General features: G+C 26.1%; 1 long non-coding RNA gene across 1 annotated transcript; it reads left to right on the top strand.

The window, feature by feature from the left end:
* The first annotated feature begins 2689 nt into the window (after window positions 1-2689).
* LOC131648332 (uncharacterized) lies at window positions 2690-3976 on the top strand. The gene is made up of 3 exons (XR_009298118.1): window positions 2690-3038; window positions 3136-3276; window positions 3812-3976. It is a non-coding gene; the product is annotated as an uncharacterized LOC131648332 (long non-coding RNA).
* Window positions 3977-12029: the final 8053 nt, after the last annotated feature.

The raw sequence follows: 12029 nt of genomic DNA, 5'->3' as shown, positions 1-12029 counted from the left end.
ATGAGAATTCTTACTCCAAAAATAGACAATACCTTGTAACTGTAGTGACACAGACTTAAGATTGACATAAGCACAGTCATTTAATCTAAATGTTCATTCTCATTTCAAGAATGTTGTTAAAAAGCATTATCTGATTTTGGAATAACAATAGTAAATCCTAATTTCTCAGCTTCACTTCGAATCCTTGTAAAAATTTATCTTGTAAAGTAAATTTTTTATCAGTCGTGGGCCACAGATGACATTATGAGAATCAATACAGTACATAACTAAATGTACAATATGAGGTGTAATTCTAGTTTCTGAATCTACATATCATCGTCAACTTTTGATTTCGCATCAATGAAAGAATCACCACATAAGACAATGGAAACAACTTAAAAAACAATATGCATGAGCAAACATAATGTTAGAATTTTAGAATTTTAATGTGTAATTTTATTCGTTCAAATTTTAGAATCCAGACCAAAATTTCGAACATGTTTAGATTCTATAATCTAAACAATACTAATTCAAGAGTGTTTGATGAGATTTGAATGAAAATGCTATAAAATATAATGATAGATATTTTAGAGCCACGTTAACAAAAATGATATATGTGGGACTCCTTTGTAATTTAATTACCATTTGAAAATAAAATTTCTTGTAAATGAATTTTTTGGTAAGGTTTGTAGCAATAATAGGAAATATGGTGAGCACAAGTGTTTAATTCTAAATATATTATATTATATAGACGGTTCTTAGGTTATGAAATCCAAATAATTATATTCTAAATACTAGAGCTTTTTAAGTTTGTGTTCACTAACTTTCTCTAATTTTAGGCATTTTTCTCAAGAGAGAGGTGAAAAAAGATTAATAATGCATATAAAGTTAGAGAACTGAAGAGTAGAACCGAAGAGACGCCAAGTAGAAAAAACAAAAAAGTAAAGGAGGACGAGCTTTCCTTGATCGAGTTCAACAAAATTGCAATGGACAAAAGTAAGGATATAAGTAATAGAATAAGAATTAATAGAATAAGAATTAATAGAATAAGAATTATGTTATTTGGACAAAGAATTCAACACTCTAATATAGCATCTCAAATGCAAGAATTTATTTGAATTTTTGGAGTTATTTCAAATTATAGTTAACATTACAATTTTTATTAAATATTAATGTTTATTTTTTCATAATGTTCAACTATCAATTTTTGTTAACTGTTTAATTAGTTAGGTTTTGTGTTTCTTATCTTTTTTTATTTTTTATTTTTTATTTTTTATTCTAAAATTTTATTTTATTAAAAAATGTTTATTTTCTCATCATATTTTTTAATATTTATTATCATTTTTTATTTTTCAATTTTTCTATTCAATGTTATATAAATAAAAAATTTCTAACAATTTCTATTGATTCCAATAGACGTGGGGACACTGAAGAGCCATGAATTCATGTCTTTTGATATTGTCCTTATACAGATATGTGTTATGCATTTGGTGTAGGAGGTCGAGAATGACAATCATGTGTACAACAATGTTAGAAACCTGAGCTTGTAAATCAAACTTGTTATGTGGTATCACATGTATAACAATGAGTTGTGATGTTACTAACAAGAAATTTACTTCCACAGTAAAGTGTTGAGGCTTATTAAAGGATTTATCTAAAAAATTGGACGAGTGAATTGGTTTCTATGATACTTTTGTTGTAGAAATGTGGACAATGTGGCATAGGATGAAGCTAATTTATCAAGAGAAAATTTCAAATCTAGTGGTTGGGACTTGAGAGTGACTAAAATTTTGAATAAATATGGTAGAATTAGAAAGATGTTGGGGAAGACCACAACTTCTCAACTTTAATATATAGAATTAAAAAGATGACACAAAATCAAGTTTATCTATTTTTGACATGAAGAAAATCGATGTGCGAATTGAGTACACAACTATAACCTTATTTTGAATAACAACAAACTCTTCATTCTTCCAAATCTATCAAATAAATTGAAGATTATATTATTTGGGATGTCATTTGTTGGAGTTTTTTAGACCTTTAGGCCTTTTCTATATTGAAAATTTTTGTAGGTTTTTTTATGCAAAATTAATTCCACTTTTTATTTTATTTCCTGTAAAATGGTCAAAATATTATATAATTTTATACAAAGTGAAATGAATATATGGCTTTTAAACAATGAGAAATACATTAATATGAATTAATTTCTGTCCAAAATAAATTATTTTGTAAAACAAACTATGTTAAATTATTATTAACATTACATTTTTTATTAAATATTAATGTTTATTTTTACATCATGTTCAACTATCATTTTTGTAACTGTTTAATGGTTTAATTTTATGTCTCTCATTTTTTATATTTTTATTCTATAATTTGTCTTTATTAAAAATATCTACTTTTAATATAATAAAGTACATGACATATGAAATTCTTTTATTATCCCTTTAATCACCAATTTGAGGGTGATATTCGGGGACATAACGGTAATTGGATCTCCTTTAATATTTTAATTAAAAATATATATTCCTTAATCATTGCATACCCTTTCAATTGTCCATTTTATTTTCCATCATTAATACTAACGTGAGAAAAGGTATTGGAATTGTGCAAATCTTCTTGGTTACAGCAAAACCTCCTCCTCCACGCTTTTTCCAAGTAAAAGCCTTTCCAACAATATATTTTGTAAATCTTTCTTGAAAACACAATTTTATAAAGCCTTTCCAACCTTTTTCTCTTTGTTGTCTCTCTCTTCCATCTCTCTGATTTCTCAAACCCATCTTCCACCTTTCTCTGTTTTTACAATGTCTTCTCTCTCTCTTACTACATCATCTCTTTCTATTTCTCTTCTTTCATATTGTTTCAATCTTTCTATTTCTCTTTTTCTCTCTTCTCTTTCTATCCGACGACTGAGTCTTCTACCTCAACCTTCCCCTTCTTTTTCTTCCCCACCTTCATTCTGTAATAACATCATCACCATCCTCTTCTAACTCTTTTGTGGTTTGTTTTTCAGGTTATAGACGGATCGAGTTTTGCCGGTGAATTTTGAAGCTAAAAAAGTATGGGTTTTGTTTGGTTTTCTTATAAACTTAGGGTTTTGATTCTGTAGATAGGATTTTTGTAGTTGATTTGATGATTTTGTGGTTTATTTTCCAGGTTATAGGTTGGATCCGATTTTACCGGTGAGGGATCTGAAATTGAAACCACGGGAACATCAGATCTGAAATTGAAATCACCGAATCTGATATCAAAACCACCAGATTTGAAATCAACTCTCATCTTCTTCATACTTACAAGGTCTGTCTATTCACTTTTGCCATTGTTTTCCATGTTTTGATATGTTAAAAGGTCATACTTTTTATTTTCGATTTTATTGTGTTCAAAGTCAAACTGTGAGCAATATGTGTGTGTTGCAATGCTGAAATGTTGATGTTGCGGTTTTTCGATTTTTTTCCTTTTGTGTTTTTCAGATATCGCCTTTTTCATCTTTCAAATTTCACCTTGCTCAACTTTTGTGTTTTTACTGTTGCGATTTTTCGCCCTCATTCAAATAAGTTTGTATTTTTATTTTATTTTAGAAAGCCTTTTATAAGTGTGCAATTGTTTTTTTGATAACTGGGTAGCCAATCCAATGAGTTATTTGTTAAATAAATCGATATGTTAAAATTTATTTATAATTGTAACAACAACTATAAATTTTTTATCCTAATTATTTTTCTGTAAGTTAAATGTAGCAAAGATTTGTCAAATAATTATTATTTTTTAAAATATTTTTAAGTTTATATTTTTAATTTATGTTTGAGATTTTTAATTTGTTATATGTATTGAATAGGATTATAAAATGGAACAATGGAATGGAAGGATGGTATCCAAATTCAAGAGGTATCAAGAAGATTATGATTTTGACATCAAAAGTATTTGTTATATTGTAATCAATTATAGATTAATTCAAAATGGATATTTGTTCTTTATGTTAATGCAACTTTTATTATTATTCTATTTGTTGTACCCTTTGTTTATATTTGTTACGGCAATAATATATTATTATGATCTTTAATATGAAAACAATATTATTGTCTATCTTTAATCTTAATTGCATCTTGAAATATTGTATTTCCAAGTATATTATTGTCTTTCATATTATTGAATTTTTAATTGTATTGATGACAAAAGGAGAATACAAAAGTGAAGTTGTGAGATTGGTGGCAGTGATGAGTGAAACAATGATAACATGAAGAAAGTTGTGAGAGTGATGGTGGATCTCAATACTATAAAAAATTAAATTGTGATAAGAGAGAGATTAGACATTTGTTTGGAGTTGGACAGCTACAGCAGACTACATCATGAAAAGAAAAGAGGCACACAACTCCATTTTTTCCTGTCAGACACGTTTTCACTATAGTAATAGGCTAAAATTAAAACAATAGTTATATATATATATATATATATATATATATATATATATATATATATATATATATATATATATATATTAATCGGTCGAATTTGAGTTTAACTACATAAACTTACTTTTGATTCTATATATTATAGAAATAAAAAAATGTATTTCTTATAAAAAATCAAAACATATACGTTTTTTTCTTATTCGTGGGTATAAGCAATCTTCATTTCCCGTGCTTTCACTATTTTTCTTCTACTTCATTATTTTTAATTTCAATTTTCAACTCCATCTTTTCTCCACAATCAATTCATTGTAACCTGTACTTAATTATTTTTATAGTAATTTAAATTAATTTATGATTTTTTATAGGATCACTATAAATAATGGTTAATTGGATTTATCATTCTCTTTAATATTTTTTTTTATAAATGATGTTTTATCAAAATTTATATCATTAAAATAATGTTTTGTGATCATTATGGATTTATATCATTAAATCATATCATTAAAATAATGTCTTGTGATCACAAAAAATTTATATCATTAATTTGTACCATTAAAATATGCCATACGGTCACTTTGAATTTGGTATTATATTTATCAACATTCATTTTTTATTATTCTGTTTATCTCATAAAAAATGTCATATTTAAATAATACATTATTTTTAAACAAATGAATAAATAAAATTGAAGGAGAAATATTTAAATTTTGAGTATTATATAACTAAATCACTGTAATTCATCTTTTATTATTCTTTTTATCTCATAAAAAATATATCATATTTGAATAATAAATTGGTAAAAAAATTTATTATAGTTTTGGTTTGGTGTTATGAGTTATATATAATATTTGAATTTGTGGGAGTGCATAGTGTTTTGGTGTTGTTTTATAATATTATAGTTTGTAAACAATTTTGATAAAACAATTTGATAAAAAAATATATTGATTAGTTCTTGATTTTTGTCTATTTTTCTTCTATGAAGTAAATAAATTATATTTTTAAATTTTGTTTTCTCTTTTGTCTCCTTTTTTTATTAATATTATAATAATAACGTAAAATAATTTATTTATTATTTCATTTATGATCATTAAAACATTTTATTTTGAATAAAGATATGAGATCAAAATTGTTGTGATATTTCATTATTGAAAATGTAAAAGATAGAGATACTCAATATAGTATTACTATTAAGAGACCAACATGTTGTCATTTCAATGTCAGATCTAGAAAGACTAAAATACATTGAGACCCACATTTAATTTACTTTTGCAGATATCATGTACTAGCCTTCTATGTTTTCCTGTGCATACAGTTTGACAACTCATATAAACAAAAATATATTTTCCTGTTTATTTTCTTTCAAAATCCTACTATAGTTAAATCCTAACCATGTGTTTGCTATAGAAATCTTAAATAAGAGAAGATATAATTTCTTATAAGAAGAATTTAAACCAAATTTATTTTTCAATATGAATTTAAAATATTTGCTCATTTTAATTCAATGATTTTTTTTTATAAATTTATATTCTTGATTCAATTATAATTCAAATCAACTCACATATTTGTTTTATTTTTTAAAATTATTTTTAACGTAAGTTTTTATCAATTTATTTTAAATTTTTATAATATTTTTTAATATAACTTTTTTTCTACAATATGTTGCCACGTGTAAGTCTTCTCCTTCCAACTTTGATTTGTTAATTTCTTATTCTTTCTTAACTTCTTTTTCTTTATCCCCTCACATTAAATTAATATGCATTATTACAATGTATATTAAAATCTTATTTGATAATTATAAATGCAAAATCAATTTTGAGACAAATTATCTAAACAATAGTAAATGTTCATAATATAAAATTATTTTGTAATTATTTATCTTACTATTTTGTTTACGTGAGAGGTACAAATAAAATAGAAAAATGTAATCTATTTCCATTGTCAACCACTTGATCCCATTATCACTAACCAAAATAAATCTTATTACCCATCATTGTTGTCTAATTTTATTTAAATCTCTTATACTTAACTATTATACTAATTTAACTTTTAAGATATAGTAATATGTTTAACTCTTTTTTTTTTATATCTATTTTCTTATACAGTTGTTTCACATGTTGTTTCCATATTGCACATGATTTACATACATGCACTTTCTTAGGAACACAACAAATTTGTGCATCATTTTTTTTTTACATATCTAACTCATTTAACATTTCTAATAACATATTTAATAACAAAATTATATTTTGTATTGAAAATTTTATTGATCGGAATGTTTTTATTCAATTTTTTCATGGGTACCAGACATTTTTCTATACATTCAATTTTTTTTTACGGGTACCAAATATTTTTCTATACATTTAATTATTATTATTTTCATGGGTACCTGGCATTTTTCTATATATTCAATTATTATTTTTTCATGGGTACTGAAAATTTTTCTATACATTCAATTATTATTTTTTCACGGGTACAATATATTTTTCTATACATTTAATTATTATTTTTTTACGGGTACCAGATTTTTTTCTATACATTCCATTATTATTTTCTACGGGTACCAAATATTTTTCTATACATTTAATTATTATTATTTTCATGGGTACCTGGCATTTTTCTATATATTCAATTATTATTTTTTCATGGGTACTGAAAATTTTTCTATACATTCAATTATTATTTTTTCACGGGTACAATATATTTTTCTATACATTTAATTATTATTTTTTTACGGGTACCAGATTTTTTTCTATACATTCCATTATTATTTTCTACGGGTACCAAATATTTTTCTATTAAAAAATATAAATTTGAAACAAATGTGCGTCGCGTACCAGAACCCGTAATAAATTTATGGTAATGGTAAATGAGACCTAAATAAACAAAATTTATCTTAAAAAAATGATAAAACAATCTATTTATGAAATAACCATCTTATTTATAAAAAAATATTCTAAAATATATATGAAAAAAGATAGTCCATTTTTTAAAAACTTACTCTTTATTATAAAATAAATATCTTATTTGTAAAAAAATTAAGAGAAATAATTATTTAATATAGAATACTTATGATTGATGAATACATAATTTCTTATATAAAAAAATTGTTACTCTTTTTGTATTTTATATACATTTTTAACCATCACTATATTATATTAATTTACTATTTATAATGACATTGTATGAACTGTGTGAACACACGGGTAAATGATTTCTTAATTATTTTCTTTATTTTTCTTTCTTTTTTGAGGGGACAAAGCTACGGGACAAAGCTACTGTATATATTTTATTTACATTTTTAATCATCATTATATTATATTTATTTACAACTGTGATAAATAAATACTTAATTATTTCCTTTATTTTTTATATGTACATATTAACCTATAACTGATATTTTTGAAAAAATAAATCTATTAAATATATTGAAATTTTTATTTAAAATAAGTAAAAAGATTTCAAATGCTTATATTAAGATAGGGGTATGAGTGACAATAAACAAAATTTGGTCAAAAAAGTTTGGTACCTGTTACCAAGTCAAATAAATATAATCATATATATTATATTTATTTATTATTTATAATATTGTGCAATACGTGCGAACGCACTGGTAGATGACTACTCATGATAGATTATAACTATATTGTATGATGTGTGCAAACGCACGGGTAGATGACTACTTAATTATTTTATTTATTTTTCTACTAAAGTATATATTTCTAACTAGATTAAATTAATATTTATTTGACAATTATAATTTCAAATGTTTTTTATTTTTAATTTGTGTATCTTTTATATATATTTATTAACCATTATTATATATTTATTTATTGTTTAAATCGACTTTGCGTGACCCGTGCGAATGCACGGGTCCTTTACTAGTTTATTTGAGAAAAGGGGTCATGCACTGACAGTGTAAAATATTTTTACACTGTCAACCAATCACCACCATGCATCCAATTAAAACATTCTTTTATTTAAAAAAAAACTTTAATGACATGGCACATTCATCACTCCCTATTGGATGACAGTGTAAAATAATTTTACACTGTCAGTGCACTACCTTTTAACTCTATTTATTTTCTCACCAAACTTTTTATTATTTATTATCATAATTTTCAATTTTTTTATTCAATGTTATTTTATAAATAAAAATTTCATAACAATTTCTGCTAATTGCAACGGGTGTGGAGACACTGAAGAGTCATTGATTCACGTGCTTTGAGATTGTCCTTATACAAAGATGGATTATGCATTTGGTGAAGGAGGCAGAGAATGACAATCATGCGTAGAACAACGTTAGAAACCCAAACTCATAGATCAAACATGCTTGTTGGTATCGCACATATAACAATGAGATTACTCAATTGTGATGATACTTACAAGAAATCTACGCTCACAATAGAGTGTGGAGGCTTATTAAAGGATTTATCTAGAAATTTGGATGAATGACTATGTGCCGAGAATTGGTTTCTATGATGCTTTTGTTGCAGAAATGTGATCGATGTTGCATAGGTTGAAGCTAATTTGAGAAAAAAATTTTTCAAACCTAGTGACTGTGAGTGACTAAAAATTCTGATAAATATGGTCACCCAAGATGTTAGGGAAGACCACAACTTCTTAATCTTAGTCTGTAAAATTATAAAGATGGCCCAAAAGAATTGCAATATCAAATTCATCTATTTTTAGCATATACGAAGAAAATTGATGTGTAGATTGACTGAGAGTGACTAAAAATTCTTATAAATATGGTCACCCAAGATGTTAGGGAAGACCACAACTTCTTAATCTTAGTCTGTAAAATTATAAAGATGGCCCAAAAGAATTGCAATATCAAATTCATCTATTTTTAACATATACGAAGAAAATTGATGTGTAGATTGACTACGAAACTATAACCTTACTTTTAACAACGATGAACTCTTAATTCTTTCTAATGTTCAAACAATTAAATTAAGATTATATTAATAATGATTTTTTGAGCTCTCATTCTCTAAACTTGTTAGAGTTTTTTCTTAAACTTTTTCGTTTGTTTTCTTTGGGTCTATAGGCCTTTTTTTATATTGAAAAAATTCATAATTTTTCTTCTATAAAATTAGTTGCGTTTCTTATTTTATTTTATGTAAAATGGTCAAAATATTATATAATTTAATACAAAGTGAAATAAATAAATGGTTTTAAATTTTCAAGTTCTTGTTTGCCCATTTCTCACTATCTCTTTAAAAGCAATTATAAAAATGAAAATGAAAAAAAAAATACAAGAAATGTCAAACCACTCTTCCATTTCTCTTTATTTCAAAATCTCAAATATTTATCATCTCAAATTATTTTGCATTTTCTCTTTTTTAATTATTTAAATTTTAATAAAAATAAAACACAAAAGAAAAAGAAGGAGAAGTTGTTGGTGATAAATTCCAACGAGCTCTTGTCATTTTTTTTTTTTATAGAAAATACCATTCATTAAAGAAAAGTCAGAAGGCATTACAAACAACAAGCAGCATATGATATGGGACATACACCATCCATAGTCTAAAAATATAAAAGACATTACACAAAGATTGTTTTCAAACTAAAACGATACAAACAAACCCGAAACTACAACATATCATTCATCCATCAACTTTCTTAAGAACACCAATCATATCGATATTTAGATCAAAAGGAACTAAAGCATTTCCTCTTGTCTGGTTTCCTTTGTATTTTTTTTTTTGTAAAAAATTAATAAAAATATAAAAAGATCAAAAAAGTAGAACAAACAAGATGATATCTCAATGCACCCCATGGTTCTCTTACACACCGCGCGAAATTCCACTTTTTCCCAACTTTCGAAAGCATCCTGATTTTGGAAAAAATGTGTTTTCTTCCGTGTGTACATCTACGGAACGTGTTAAAAAAGAGTATTCCGTAGTTGTATCTACGGAAGAATTGCTGATATATTTTAAAAACTTTTTATAGAATCGAGCTCGTGGTGTAATTCTGCTTCTAATGGTGTATTCATTTGCTTGAAACAGTTAAGAATCATGATTTTTCCATAATATATCTTAGTAGTGTAATGTAAATGTAATGGTATATATAGTACACGAAAAGAAAACATCTTATAAATCTTATAAATAGTGTCAAACATAATAAAAATAAAATTACATCAATCTAATAAAAATACAGACATCAAAAGTGTCTCAAATTGAGACCGATAAGACTAGTAGTTCTAATCTATATTCAAACAAAATAAGGTCTCCAAAAAAGCCTAGCCAACATCAACAGTAAAACAAACTTCGTTGACGTTATCTAAGATAACTGAACTCTCCTAGAGCATAGTCGACCAACACATTGCCATGTGTTGTATGATGAAAATAGATTCAGTGAAGAACATCTACAAAGTTTTAGTTGTTTTAAATTACGTTTAGCATAAGTTATTAGTAAAACTTTATAGCTGATCTGCACTGGATCTAATTTCATCATACAACACATGATAATGTTGGTCAACTATACTCCGGGAGAGTTCAGTTATCTTGAATAACGTCAATGAAGTTATGTTTTACTGTTGATGTTGGCTAGGTTTTTTTGGGGACCTTATTTTGTTTGAATATGGAACTTATGTTTTGTTGTTGATGTTGATGCATGTTGTGCAATCCTCCTGGTCGGCCATAATGTCTGCGTAACACAAATAAATTCGAATTAGATACAATTAAAGGCCCCTCAACTGGAATTAGATACAATTAAAGGCCCCCCTCAATTAAAGGTCTCTATCCGGACCGTGAGTCATAATGTCTGCATTGTGATAGCATCTAATTAGCTACTATGTATCTATACATAAACAATGATTTATAAATAAACAAGAAATTAAAAAATAAACTCTTTTCGTAGATGCACCTACAGAAGCACCTTAGTTTCAAAATGTGTGGTGCTTCCGTAGATGCACCTACGAAAGCCCTTGAAGCTCAAAAATGCAACAATGGCGTAACTGCACTGTTCAGTCATCCAAAAACCCCATCTTTTTGCTTGATTGTCCAAAATAAACCACAAAAAACACCTACATTGTCTCTAAACAATATCTCTAAACCTATCCAATCATTTCTACACCTAAATATCATATTCAAATTCGATTTCAAAATACTCTAAAATAAGTCAAAATTTCGAAAATTTACCGATTAAATAATAATTTGAACTTGATGAAATGTCTTGATACTTGATGTTGACAATGTAGGCCGAACTCGGGAGAAAGAAACACTACAAAAAAACTGCTCTGCAACGACGTGGATGCCACGTCGAAAACCTTAAAAATCACGTCACAATCAAACAATAGCGACGTGTGCTACTATGTCGCAAGAGCACGTGTGACAACTTAGTAGCGACGTGGAAAACACGTCAGAAGGTAGCGACGTGATTCCCACGTCGCAATAAAGTTATATGGGGAACATCTCCCTGCACGCAGAGCAGGTGTGGCAGGTGTGGGGGAGTGTGATATTGACTTTTGTAGCGACGTTGGTCTCACGTCGCTACTTTGAATGTTATTTTTTTTTAAAATTAAATAACGCAAGTATAATTGTATTTTTATAAAATAAATTAATTAATTTATATAATAAAACTTATGTAATAAAATTTATATATAGTAAAATATATATAATAAAATTTATACATAATAAA

Source organism: Vicia villosa, linkage group LG2 (assembly GCF_029867415.1).
Source record: "Vicia villosa cultivar HV-30 ecotype Madison, WI linkage group LG2, Vvil1.0, whole genome shotgun sequence".
Classification (NCBI taxonomy): Eukaryota; Viridiplantae; Streptophyta; class Magnoliopsida; order Fabales; family Fabaceae; genus Vicia; species Vicia villosa.
The sequence above is the reverse complement of the archived record's forward strand: the minus strand, read 5'-3'. Positions and strand labels throughout refer to the sequence as shown.